We start from the raw sequence: 12,678 nt of genomic DNA on the forward strand, positions 1-12,678 counted from the left end.
CCCAGCCTCCTCCTGGGACTTTTTCCAACTGGACTTGTCATAACAAAGCTAGTTTACGAGAGCAGACTGACCCGAAGGGTAAATCACAACGTTTGAAGGATCAGCTGAGTGTTCCGACGGCTTTCTGCGGATCTCCGGTCTGTCAGCTGCGCAGGGCTCTGCTGACGGGGTCAGCGGGGACCGTGGGCCAATAGGATGCCCAGCCTTGAATGCCACCTGAGCTGAAGGTGACTTCATCTCTCGGGGAGCGGGATGGCCGTGCTGAAATATTCGCTTAATGAACATCTGTCCTTCCCTGCCGGGTCCCTCCAGCCATGTGCAGGTGCTGTGACTGACTGGAACGGGGAGATTCATCTAAGGCGGGTCCCACTGACAAAAGCAGTTAGCATGTGGCGGCGAGGCTGCCATGTTTGTATTCCGTTCCCCTTCCGGGGAAAGCAAGGCAGTTGAGCTGTGGGGACAGGGAGGCGGCAGCTGCAGCCATAGCCTTGAGCGAGGGACCAATCTTTCTCTTATAGCTGCCTAAATCTTGCATATGCAAATGAGGAAAATTTAGGCTGGGGTTTGAAACCTGGTCTATGGAGCAGAGGCAGACAGGAGCGGCCTGGACTTGGGGAGCCCCTGATCTGTAAGAGCATACTATATAAGATGAGGGTGGGAGCTCCGAGGGAAATCCCCCCACTTATGTCTCTAAGTTTCATCTCTGCCCCTTATATCTGGACTCTGGGACAGCTGGGGGGGGGGGAGTGAGTAGAGTTCTGGGTTTGGAGTCAGGAACTCATCTTTCTGCTGTTCTCAGATGCTTAGTAGCTTCATGAGCCTGGGAAAGTCACTTAATGCTATTTACCTCAGTTTCCTCATCTGTAAGATCTGTCAAGAAAAACCCAACGAATCGGACATGACTGAACAACAGTAACACTTGTTCACTGGCAGTTTCTTCATCTGGGAAATAGGAGTAAGGATAATTGAATTCTCCAACTGACAGGGTTCTTGAAAGAAAGCATTTTTGTAAATCTTAAATGTGCTGTAGAAATTGGAGTTGTCATTGGAGTCAAATAGTTACAAGAGAAAATCCTAATAATAATAATAATACTCATTTAATATTTAATATGTGCCCAGCCACTGTGATGAGTTCTTTACAATTGTTATTTCGTTTGATCCTTGCAATAATTCTGGGAGGTAGAAGCTGTTATTATCCCCATTTTATAGATGAGAAAGCTCAGGCAAATAGAGATGAACTTGATTGGCCCAGGGGCATGTAGCTACTAAGCGTATGAGGCCAGATTTGAACCCAGATTCTTGCTGTGTGATCACTACAACTCCCTGAGCCTCAATTTCCTAATTTGTAAAGTGGAAGTTTATCTATTCCATGATCATAATTCTGCTTTCATTCCCTACCTGACAGAGTTGTGAGGAGGAACAGTTTTTGAAACCTTAACGGGCTCTAGAAAGAACCATTATCATTACTGATATGGTTATTCATTTTGTTCTCATCTTTTTCTATGCAGTTGAGATAGAAATAGTTCAAGGATGAGTTGTCATCCTGCTTTTAGTTTATCTTTAATGTTTTGTGGATTAATGCACACACGGATAGAACTGCTTTTTGCAAAGGAATTAATGCAGTGGGATGTCAGCTCATCTTCCGTAGGCTTACCGAAAGCATCTTGGGACCCTCTGTAGTAGCCGAGAAGAGGGTGGAGATGACATATCCTGATCCACAGGATTTTCATTCTTCCTTCTGGGTCTCTACATTTTGAAAACTTCTTCCACAGAGCTCGGAGATTCTGAGTACAGTGACATTAAGTGGAAATGCTATTCTTACATTTTGATAGAACAATGTCATGGCCAGGGCATCATGGGAAATGATTTTCTCTTTGATCTTTTCCAACCCTCTTAATGCTAGTGTCTTTCCTTTGTAGATTATTTCCAATTTCTCCTTTTTTTCAGCTTGTTTGTGAATAGTTGCTTGCATGTTGTCTCTCCACTAGACGGTAAACTCCTTGAGGGAAGGCACTGTCTTTTGCCTCTTTTCATATCCCCAGCATATTAGCATAGTCCCCGATACAGAGTAGATGCTTAATAAATGTTTATTGATTGACTGGATGATAACTTTTGCCTCTTTTCATATCCCCAGCATCTTAGCATAGTCCCTGATACATAGTAGATGGTTAATAAATGTTTATTGACTTACTGGTTGATGACTTTTGCCTCTTTTCATACCCCCAGCGCTTTAGCTTGTCCTTGGACACATAGTAGGTGGTTAATAAATATTTATTGACTTACTGGTTCCAGTATAATTTATTAGTTCAATTCTTGAGAATTTTGAGTTTATTTTTATTAGTATGGAGATTATCTTCTGTTAGAATGTGAAAAACAGCAAGCTTCAGATATATAACCTTAGCTATCAGGTTATATGTATCAGGGTGCTAATTTCTTTTTGGCATCCAACAGTGACATGTTGTGCAGTTTCTGTCATTTCCTTAATTAACCTACATTCATCATTAAGCCTAATTCTTTCAGGATAAATTCTGTAATTTCTAATGGCAATGTCCTGGCTTTAAATTTCTATAATAAAGCCCTCCATTTTTACAAACAAATCCAAAAGAATCAGACATTTCCTTCTTTACTGACTCCTTTTGGGGACTGAGTTAGCTCTTGCCCTTGGAAGGCCTTTTGATTCTCTTCTTGGATCTTTGTCATTTCATAGCTCCATCTAGAGGTAAACCACCATCAGTTACTTTTGATTAATCTAATGGTGTATATGTCTTATCTATTTCTTTTGGATGAAGTGATGGCTTCTTGCTCTAGTTAAGTATGTCAGCTATCAGTGTTTTTCTTCCTTTGTAATGAGGATGTGTCAGAGCTGAGAGGGACTGGAGACCGTTTATTCTAACCCCCTCACTCTACATAGGAGAAAACTAAGATATGGATAAACTGAAGTGACTTGAAATGCCATTAAACCAAAGACAAAAAGATGAGACCTAAATGAGCAGTTATCACTTAGAAGGGATCAGAGGAAGGAAGACCTTGGTTAGAGGAGTGGCCAGTTCAGATCTGTGGCATTGAGATTCAAGACAACAGGGACTTAGGAGGATGGAATTCTCAGCACGAGCTGGGTTTGGAACGAATCCAGGATTTCCCTGATTAGTGTCTAGGAGAGCACACTGGTATATCTGTAGCTTGTTCTGGAGCTTGGGATAGGGGACAGAAGGAAGAGTATTAGACTTTTCAGGGAGCCAAAGAGAAGTATTCAGGACCAATTTTTTTGTGGGGAAAGACTTTTTTTGGGGGGGGATTGGCTACATAGCTGGAACTGTCGGCATCTGCGAAAAAAATCTGTGTCACTTCGTGACCATCTCTTCACTTCATTCACATTAAAGAGACTTTGATGACTCACTTGCAAAGCATGTTGTGAGATAGCTGTGGTAAAGGAGAAGGCATTAGGGCTTTCTTCTCTCTCTAAGGAGGGATGGGTCTTGGTCCTAAACCCTTTTCCACTTCCATTCCAGGTTTTGGGGAGAGGAGTTGGGAGCTGTAGGAAGCTGGGAGTTCTGTCCAGGCTACATTTTGCAACAGGTACATCTCTGGTGCTCTAAGGAGAAAAGAATGGCCTTCTGAGTGACTTTTGGGACCTCCTTCAGACTCAGGCCAGACTCACCTGGTGGCAATGCTGATTTTGGGGGTGAACTGAGAGAGATCGAGGTTATATAGGAGTTGAGCTAAGTTTTGAGCCTACTGCCCTTGAGATCCAGAAAGTTTAAGGGAGATTATGTCCCCCAAGGTGCTGGCAGAAAGTCTTGTTCCTTCAAGTAAGTATTCATTTAAAGTCCTCAAATGGAACTGGGGTGCTAGTCACAAGCCCCTAATGATGGTGAGGGGGAGGAACACATGGCAAGCGTTAGCTAATGGTAGTGGAGAAAGAGACACCTTAACTTTTCAGGATACTTTAGAACCTTGAGGGAAATTATAGTCTGTCTGGCTCCCAGAATTCCCCAGGACTCTGGAGGCAACTAGAAAAGGCGATTATGAATTGTCTATTCATTCTTCCCAATTTCTCCACAGTTCTTTCTCTCCGTGTCCTCCCACCTTTCAAGTTGATAGGCTCCCAGCCTCTCTAGGAAGAAAGGTGATAATGGCTGAGCAAGTTGATGGGGTCTGCAAACCCACCATACCCCCTTTATACCTGAAAAAGATGTGGCCATAACAAGAGTCTGCCTGGCTTCATGCCGGACTGAGCTTATTTCCTTTTTTGATAAGGTTACTAAGCTGCCAGATCAGGGAAATCAAGTCGATACGCTTTGCTTGGGTTTTAGCAGAATGTTTGATGAACTATTTCATGCTGCTCTTGCAGGAAGGATGAAGCAGTGGGCACGGCGGTTCAGGCAGTAATCCCTGGTATAGGAGAGAGGCTTGAGCTAGGGACTCATGAGCTGCAGTGGCCTAGCCAGCTCAGGTTTTTCAACTGGCAGTAATACGGTGAGCTTTGGGGGGAGTGCCAGGTTGCCTAAGGAAGTGGCAGGGTGGCTCAGGCCATCCCAGGTCAGAAAAGGAGCAGTTCAAAGCACCCATCCCAACCCATGGTAGGATCAGGGCCACTTACCACGAGTGAGACACGAGTGAATCGGCGACTTTAAAAAGGAAAAGAAAGGATGAAGAGAAATGGACCACGTGCAATCCGAGCTCACTAAATGGATGGAGTAAAAGAGTAGCTGTTGATAGCTCCATGTCCATATGGCAAGATGTCTCCAGAGGAGTGCCCCAGGCTATTAATAGGGTGTTGCCTCTTTTTTAATCATTCACTTAGATAAAGCCATAATTATATGTATATTATACCTATATATGTATACATATATAGGTATAATATACATAATTATATGTGTATTATACAATATATAAATACAAATATATTTATTTATACATTTTAATATTATTTTATATACATATTATTAAAATATACAAATATTGTAAATATTTGTATTTCTAGATGACCCAAAGTTGGGAGAGAGAGAGAGAGAGAGAGAGAGAGAGAGAGCTAACACACTTGCCTCAGAGCCACCATTCCCAAAGGAAAAGAAAGGTCATATCCACCATCAGAAATGGATATGGTTTTTACTTATTGAAATGACATTGAGGAAGATGCATTACCATTTGCTTTGCCTCTGGTCTTCTTAGGGACCAATGGACCTTTCCATCTGACTTGTAACCAGCTGTGTCTGGATGTGGGCTCTTTGAGAGCAGGGACTGTCTCCTTTCTTCTATTTCTAATCCTAGTGTTTAGCACATATGAGGCAGATGCTCTTAAAAGTAATTATTCGATTGATTAATTCCTCTCTGATTCTATAGTTCAAGAATCACCTCAGCATTACACTCCACTTTTTCTTCCTTTGCTTCAATCTCAAAGGGTCAAGTGATCATTCTTGCAAAACAAAGAAGGCACAATGGAAAGAGCACTGGACAGGAGTTAGAAAGACTTGAATTCAAATCCAGCCTCAGACAGTTATTAGCCACGTGATCCTGGGCAGGTCTCTTAACTTCTGTTTACTTCAGTCTCCTCAACTGTAAAATGGAGATAATGATAGCACCTATTTCCCAGAATTGTTATGAGGACCAAATGAGATAAAATATTTTTAAGACTTAGCACAGTTCATAGTTGCCACTTAATAAATGCTTCTCTCTTCCCCCTCTTCATTCTTTTTTGTTCCATTTCCTCACATCTTCAGGAACTAGTCCTTTCCATCATTTCCTTCTCTTTGTCTAGTTTTCAACTTCTTCATAATACCCAGATCTCTTCCATCTATTTATTTATTTATTTATTTTTAAATTTAATTTTATTTAATAATAACTTTGTATTGACAGAATCCATGCCAGGATAATTTTTACACAACATTATCCCTTGCAATCACTTATATTTCATTTTTTCCCCTCCCTCCCTCCTACCCCCCCCAAGATGGCAAGCAGTCCTATATATGTTAAATATGTTGCAGTATATCCTAGATACAATACATATTGGTAAAAATAACTCGGGAAGAAAATCAAAAATCAAATAGTTCACATTCATTTCCCAGTATTCCTTCTTTGGGTGTAGCTGTTTCTGTCCATCATTTATCCAATGAAACTCAGTTAAGTCTCTTTGTCAGAGAAATCCACTTCCATCAGAATACATCCTCATACAATATCGTTGTCGAAGTGTATAATGATCTCCTGGTTCTGTTCATCTCACTTAGCATCAGTCCATGTAGGTCTCTCCAAGCCTCTCTGTATTCATCCTGCTGGTCATTCCTTACAGAGCAATAATATTCCATAACATTCATATACCACAATTTACCCAGCCATTCTCCAATTGATGGGCATCCATTCATTTTCCAGTTTCTAGCCACTACAAACAGGGCTGCTACAAACATTTTGGCACATACAGGTCCCTTTCCCTTTTTTAGTATCTCTTTGGGGTATAAGCCCAGTAGTAGCACTGCTGGATCAAAGGGTATGCACAGTTTGATAACTTTTTGGGCATAATTCCAGATAGCTCTCCAGAATGGCTGGATTCGTTCACAACTCCACCAACAATGCATCAGTGTCCCCGTTTTCCCGCATCCCCTCCAACATTGATCATTATTTTTTCCTGTCATCTTAGCCAATCTGACAGGTGTGTAGTGATATCTCAGAGTTGTCTTAATTTGCATTTCTCTGATCAAAAGTGATTTGGAACACTCTTTCATGTGAGTGGTAATAGTTTCAATTTCTTCATCTGAAAATTGTCTGTTCATATCCTTTGACCACTTATCAATTGGAGAATGGCTTGATTTTTTATAAATTTGAGTCAATTCTCTATATATTTGGAAATGAGGCCTTTATCAGAACTTTAATTGTAAAGATGTTTTCCCAGTTTGTTGCTTCCCTACTAATCTTGTTTGCATTCGTTCTGTTTGTACAAAGGCTTTTTAATTTGATATAATCAAAATTTTCTATTTTGTGATCGGTAATGGTCTCTAGTTCATCTTTGGTCACAAATTTCTTTCTCCTCCACAAGTCTGAGAGATAAACTATCCTATGTTCCTCTAATTTATTTATAATCTCGTTCTTTATGCCTAGGTCATGGACCCATTTTGATCTTATCTTGGTATGTGGTGTTAAGTGTGGGTCCTTGCCTAATTTCTGCCATACTAATTTCCAGTTATCCCAGCAGTTTTTATCAAATAATGAAATCTTATCCCAAAATTTAGAATCTTTGGGTTTGTCAAACACTAGATTGCTATAGTTGACTATTCTGTCTTGTGAACCTAACCTTTTCCACTGATCAACTAATCTATTTCTAAGCCAATACCAAATGTCCATCTATTTATTTAAAAAACCTCAAGTCAATAGCCTTAAATTACCTTTACCCAAATGGCCTTATCATACTCTCCAGTTAACATCCTATATCTCTCCCCTCATTCACAAACTCCTAGAAAAAGATGTCTATACCTGCTATCTACACTTACTTATTCATAGGCTCATAACTCTAGAACTGAAAGGACCTCAAAGGCCATGGAGTATGACCATGGAGTCTAATCTCATGTCTAGAACCATATTGCTTGGATATCTAAGATCCATATCATCCTTACTCTTAGTCTAATGCCCTTCCCCTACTGTACATTCTGCTGCCTCTCATTTCTTATTTGCTTCTCCATACCTAGCAGCTTAGTTTCTAACCCCACCCCTGATCTACAAAAATGCTCTAAGCAAGGCCACCAATAATCTCTTTTTAAAAATAGATTTTTATTGATATCTTTTGCTTTTTTATCACCTAGAGTTTCTCCTTTTTCCTTCCTCCTCTCCCCCTCCTAGAGAGCTAGCTCTTATAACAAAGATATTTCTGCCAGGCTGTGTATCATATATCAGATATAGAGCTCTTACTAATTGATGTTTTCTGGTTTATGGAATATTGGACTTTTTTTTAAAAAGAAAAAAAAGAAAAAGGAGAGAAAAAATTTAGCAAAACTATAAATTAATTGAAAAAATAAAACCCCTGACATTGTTTATGCTATAGGAGTGGGGAGAATTGCCTTCTCCTAGCTCTTCTCTGGGGCTAAGTACATGCTTTGTAATTTTGCAACAATTGTTTTGTGAATGTTGTCCTTTCATTGACATTGCTGTTATGTACATTGTTTTCCTGGCTGTGCTTTACTTTGTATCAGTTGATGTCTTCCCAGGCTTCTTTATATTAATCACATTTATCATTTCTTACAAGACAGTAATATTCCATTTTATTCATATCCCAAGTTTGTTTAACTGTTCCTTAATCGATGGGCATGTACTTTGTCTTCAATTCTTTGCTACCACAAAAGTGCTGCTATAAATATTTTGGTGTATATAGAAACTTTATTTTTGTCAATGACCTCCTTGGGGTGTGTGCCTAGCAGTGGAATATTTGGGTGAAATGGATATTTTCACCACTTTGCATAATTCCAAATGGTTGTTTTTTAGAAAGGCTCTACTAATTTGCAAATCTACCCGCAATGCATTGGTATTTCCATCTTTTGTCATATTGCCAACATACTAAATGGGAGATAAAACCTTATTGTTTTGATTTGAATTTCTTTTGTCATTAATAATTTGGAGAATTCTTTCACATGGTTCTGAGTAGTTTGCAGTTCTTTTGAGAACTGGTTGTTCATGATTTTGACCATTGAGAAATGGCTATTAGTCATATATGTATATACCTACACACATATATATGCTTATTTATTTATTAATTGTCAATATACCTTGGATACCAAAATTTTATAGAGAAATTGTTTTCCACTTGACTACTTTTTTCTTATTCTAGGTGCATCAATGTTATCTGTGCCAAAACATTTTAGTTTCATGAAATCAAAGTGATCTATCTCATTTTTTATAATCATCTCAAATTCTTATTTGGTTAAGAACTCATCTCCACTCCAGAGCTGTGAGAAGTAGATGATCTTTTTCTTGAAGAGTATTATCTTTAATATTCAGATCATGAATCCATTTTGAATTTATTATAGAATATTATTGATTATGCCATAATATCTAAGCCTAATTTGTCAGACTGTATTCTAGTCTAAAAATCCCCAACAGTTTTTTTTTAAATTGAAATATGGGGTCCTTTCCTTAATAATTTATGTTTTAGGGTTTGTTGAAGGTTGGGGTTTACTAGTTCCACTGTTTCTCATTTATTTTTGTCTATCTGATCCCATTCATCTATTTTTCTATATTTTAACCAGTACCAAATGGTTTTGATGATTACTGCTTTATAATGTATTCTGATGTCTAGAAGTCCTATTCTCTCTCCTTTCCTGCTTTTTATTTGATTTTCTAGATCTATTGTTTCAAATGAATTTTGATATTATTTTAATGAAATTTTATAACATATTTCTCTGATGATTTGATTGGCATTAAAATGTAAGTAAACTTTGGTAGTATTGTTATTATTTATTATATTGGCACAGCCCAGCCATGAGCATTGCATTTTTCCTGCAGCTCTTTAGGTTGGTTTTTATTTCTTTAAGAAGAATTTTCTAACTGAACTTTGTAACTGATGAATATTGAATATGTTTTGCGAGAATGACTTCCAAAGATTTTATGCCTTTTGTAGTTTTTTGGAAGGGGATGTTCTTTTGTATTATGGCCTCCTGGATTTGGTTATTATTATATAGAAATATTGTTGACTTTTGTAAGTTCATTTATAGTCTGCAATTTTGCTGAAGCTATTATTTGTCTCAATTGGCTTCCTTGCTGATTCTCTAGGATTTTCTAAGCCATATCATCAGTTCTTTCTCCTTCTTGCTGATCTTCACTTACCAATCATCTCTTAATTGCCAAATCTGATGAGTTTTTCTCTATCCTTATTCTTCTTGATCTCTCTGCAACCTTTGACATTGTCAATCATTTCCTTTTGGATATTCTTTGTTCCTGTGGCTTTTATGATACTGTTCCCTGGTGTTTGGAGCAAGCTCATCCTTCTGTCCTATCCCCATGTGTGGGTAGGCCCTGGAGCTCCATCCTCTTTCCTTTTCTTACTGCACTTTCTTCCTTTGTGATTTTGTCAGTTCCCATAGGATCAAATGTGGCACAGTGGAAAGAACTCCAGATGTGGAATCTGAGGACCAGAAATTTTTCTTTCGAGGTCACCCTTCCAAGCACTGAGCTTCACAGTGTCATCCTTGGATCTTCCCTCCTCTCTGCCCCTTTGTTCCCAGGCAGTTTCAGGGCTTACTGACTTCCCCTGCTCCATATCTGACCCTCTCCCTTCATCCCCCTCTCCCCTAGAAGGGGCATCTTGCTCAGGTAGGTTTGGGACCCGATATCCTGGGAGGCTCTTGCAAGTCTGAGATTCCTTGTTACTCAATTGCTCTCCTGCACAGGGTTGACATTTTCTCTATTATTCTCTCCTGGGAGTTCTGCCATCAAAGACTTCTGTTCAAATGGACCCATTCCCATCTTCAGAACAATAGCACTAGCTGGCGGTGATATAGTGTCTTGAGGAAGGCAGCTGTGGTTTGGGGACAGAGAGCCAGGTGAGCCTAAGTTTGAGACCTGCATGGTCTGGAACTGCTTACCCTCTGCCTGAGCCTGGACTAGTAACTTAGCCTTTCTAGGGGTTGTAATAAGACTCTAAGGTCCTTCTAAGTAGGAAAGGTAATAACTTACATCCATAGAGGGAGTTTCCTCATCTGTGTTGAAATCACAGGCGTGGGGGGTCCATTTTCCTATGCTTTAATGATTACCAAATATGCTTTAGCTCATACAGTTACTTCTATGCTGTAAATGGTCAATAGTAACACAGAAAAAGACAGAATTATTGTTTGTCTATTTACCTTGTGACCAGTTTTTAAGCCTAAGGTTCCTTATCTGTAAAATGAGGAGATTGGACTAAGAAATAATATTAATAATAGCTTGCGCCTCTCTCTGATTCTATCTCTCTGTTTCTGTCTCTGTCTCTATTTCTCTGTCTCTTCTCTGTCTCTGTTTCTCTCAGATATGGAAAGTGCTTTCCATATTTGATCTTCACAACAATACTGGGAGATAGATACCATTATTGTCCCCATTTTGTAGATGAAGAAATTGAGTCACACAGAAGTTAAATGACTTGCTTAGGCTCACAGAGCTGGTATCTGGGGGAGGATTTGAATCCAGATGTAACTGCAAGTCCCGTGTTCTGCGTTACCTAGTGGTTAGATCAAGTTTATCTCTCTTGGAATGGAAATGGAATGGAAAGACTGAAGAGAGTCCATGGGATCATGGAACCAAACAATTAGAATTTTAAGAGACCAGACTTAAGTCCTTGTAGTGGGAAGAGGCTGGGGCACAGCTGCCCGAAGAGAACATTCCTAGGGAGTGCTGACTCCCTAGGAATTAAAATAGGTCCCCAATTCTTCCAGTTATAGTTTGTTTGACCATAACTTTGTGGATGTCCTCCCCCATTAGACTGTGTTTTCCCTGAGAGCAGGGATTATTGGTTGCCTTTCTGTATTCCCCAGTGCTTAGTAAAGTGCCTAGTCGGCGCTTAATAAATGTTTATTGACTGACTCACTTGAAGTTAGATTCCCCCTGAAGCTGGGACATAGTTCCATGTCTCAGGAAATGGCCTCAAACAGCAGCAGCCTCTTGAGACAGGAGGCTCCCAGGAGGCCCCTTCCCTTCCTTTCCCCCACAGCAGCCCATAGAGGAGCAGAGCCCCAAGGATGAAGGGCAGAGCTTCCCAGAGGCCCCCAGAGCTGGCTATTCATCATCATTCTTGCAGCCCCCAGCTCTCGGCTGCTTCCCGGGGTCATTAGCAAACCTCTCCATAGGCATTTTATTTCTTTTTAAGCCTGGAAGCTTTGAACCTATTAACATGATAATCGGCTCCTCCAAACCTGATTGCTAATTAAGCCTGGATATTAGCATCGGTGCTGGGCTGGTCTGCGTGGGGAGCATGCGCCACCTCATTAGACCCTAACAAATGCCTCTGGCTGCTTGGAGAAATGGGAGGGAAATGGCTCCTCTTTGTGGAATAAATCTGTTAGTCCTTTCACTGCTGACCCTACTGGGGTCGCATTGACCATCCTGAATTGGGACACTATGTGTGTCCCTATGTTGCAGCACTCGGGGAAGTAACTCTTGGATGCTCTCCACTGGGATGCATCCATCCGTTCATTCATTTGGTAATTCGTTCATTCCATTAATTCATTCACTCATTCCTTTAACAATTCACTCACTAATTCATTCATTTGCTTCAATTATCCATTCATTCACTCATTTGTTCACCTGCTAATTTATCCCTTTATTTGTTCATTTCATTTCTTTATTCCTTTTTCATTCATTCCCTCATGTGTTCATTTACTCCATTGATGCATTTTATCCACTCATCCTCTTGCTTCCTTCCTTCATTTAATCCACCTATTCCCTTATTAATTCATTACCCAAGTCGTCTCTCTTCATTTACTCTCTCATTCACAGGCAAGTTCATTCACTCACTCTTTCCCAGTGTCCAGCACGGAATCTTGCCTCAAGCTGGGGTTTGATAAATGTTGATTTGAACTGGATTTGAGTGGGCAGATGAATAAATGAATGAGCAAGCAGGGTAATTCAAAGACATTTTCATTCACAACTTCATTCATTCATTACTGGCTCACTCACTCATCAATCAATCAATCAACAGGCACTTATTAATGACCTCCTATATGCCAGGTCCTT

Source organism: Antechinus flavipes, chromosome 1 (genome assembly GCF_016432865.1).
Source record: "Antechinus flavipes isolate AdamAnt ecotype Samford, QLD, Australia chromosome 1, AdamAnt_v2, whole genome shotgun sequence".
NCBI lineage: Eukaryota > Metazoa > Chordata > Mammalia > Dasyuromorphia > Dasyuridae > Antechinus > Antechinus flavipes.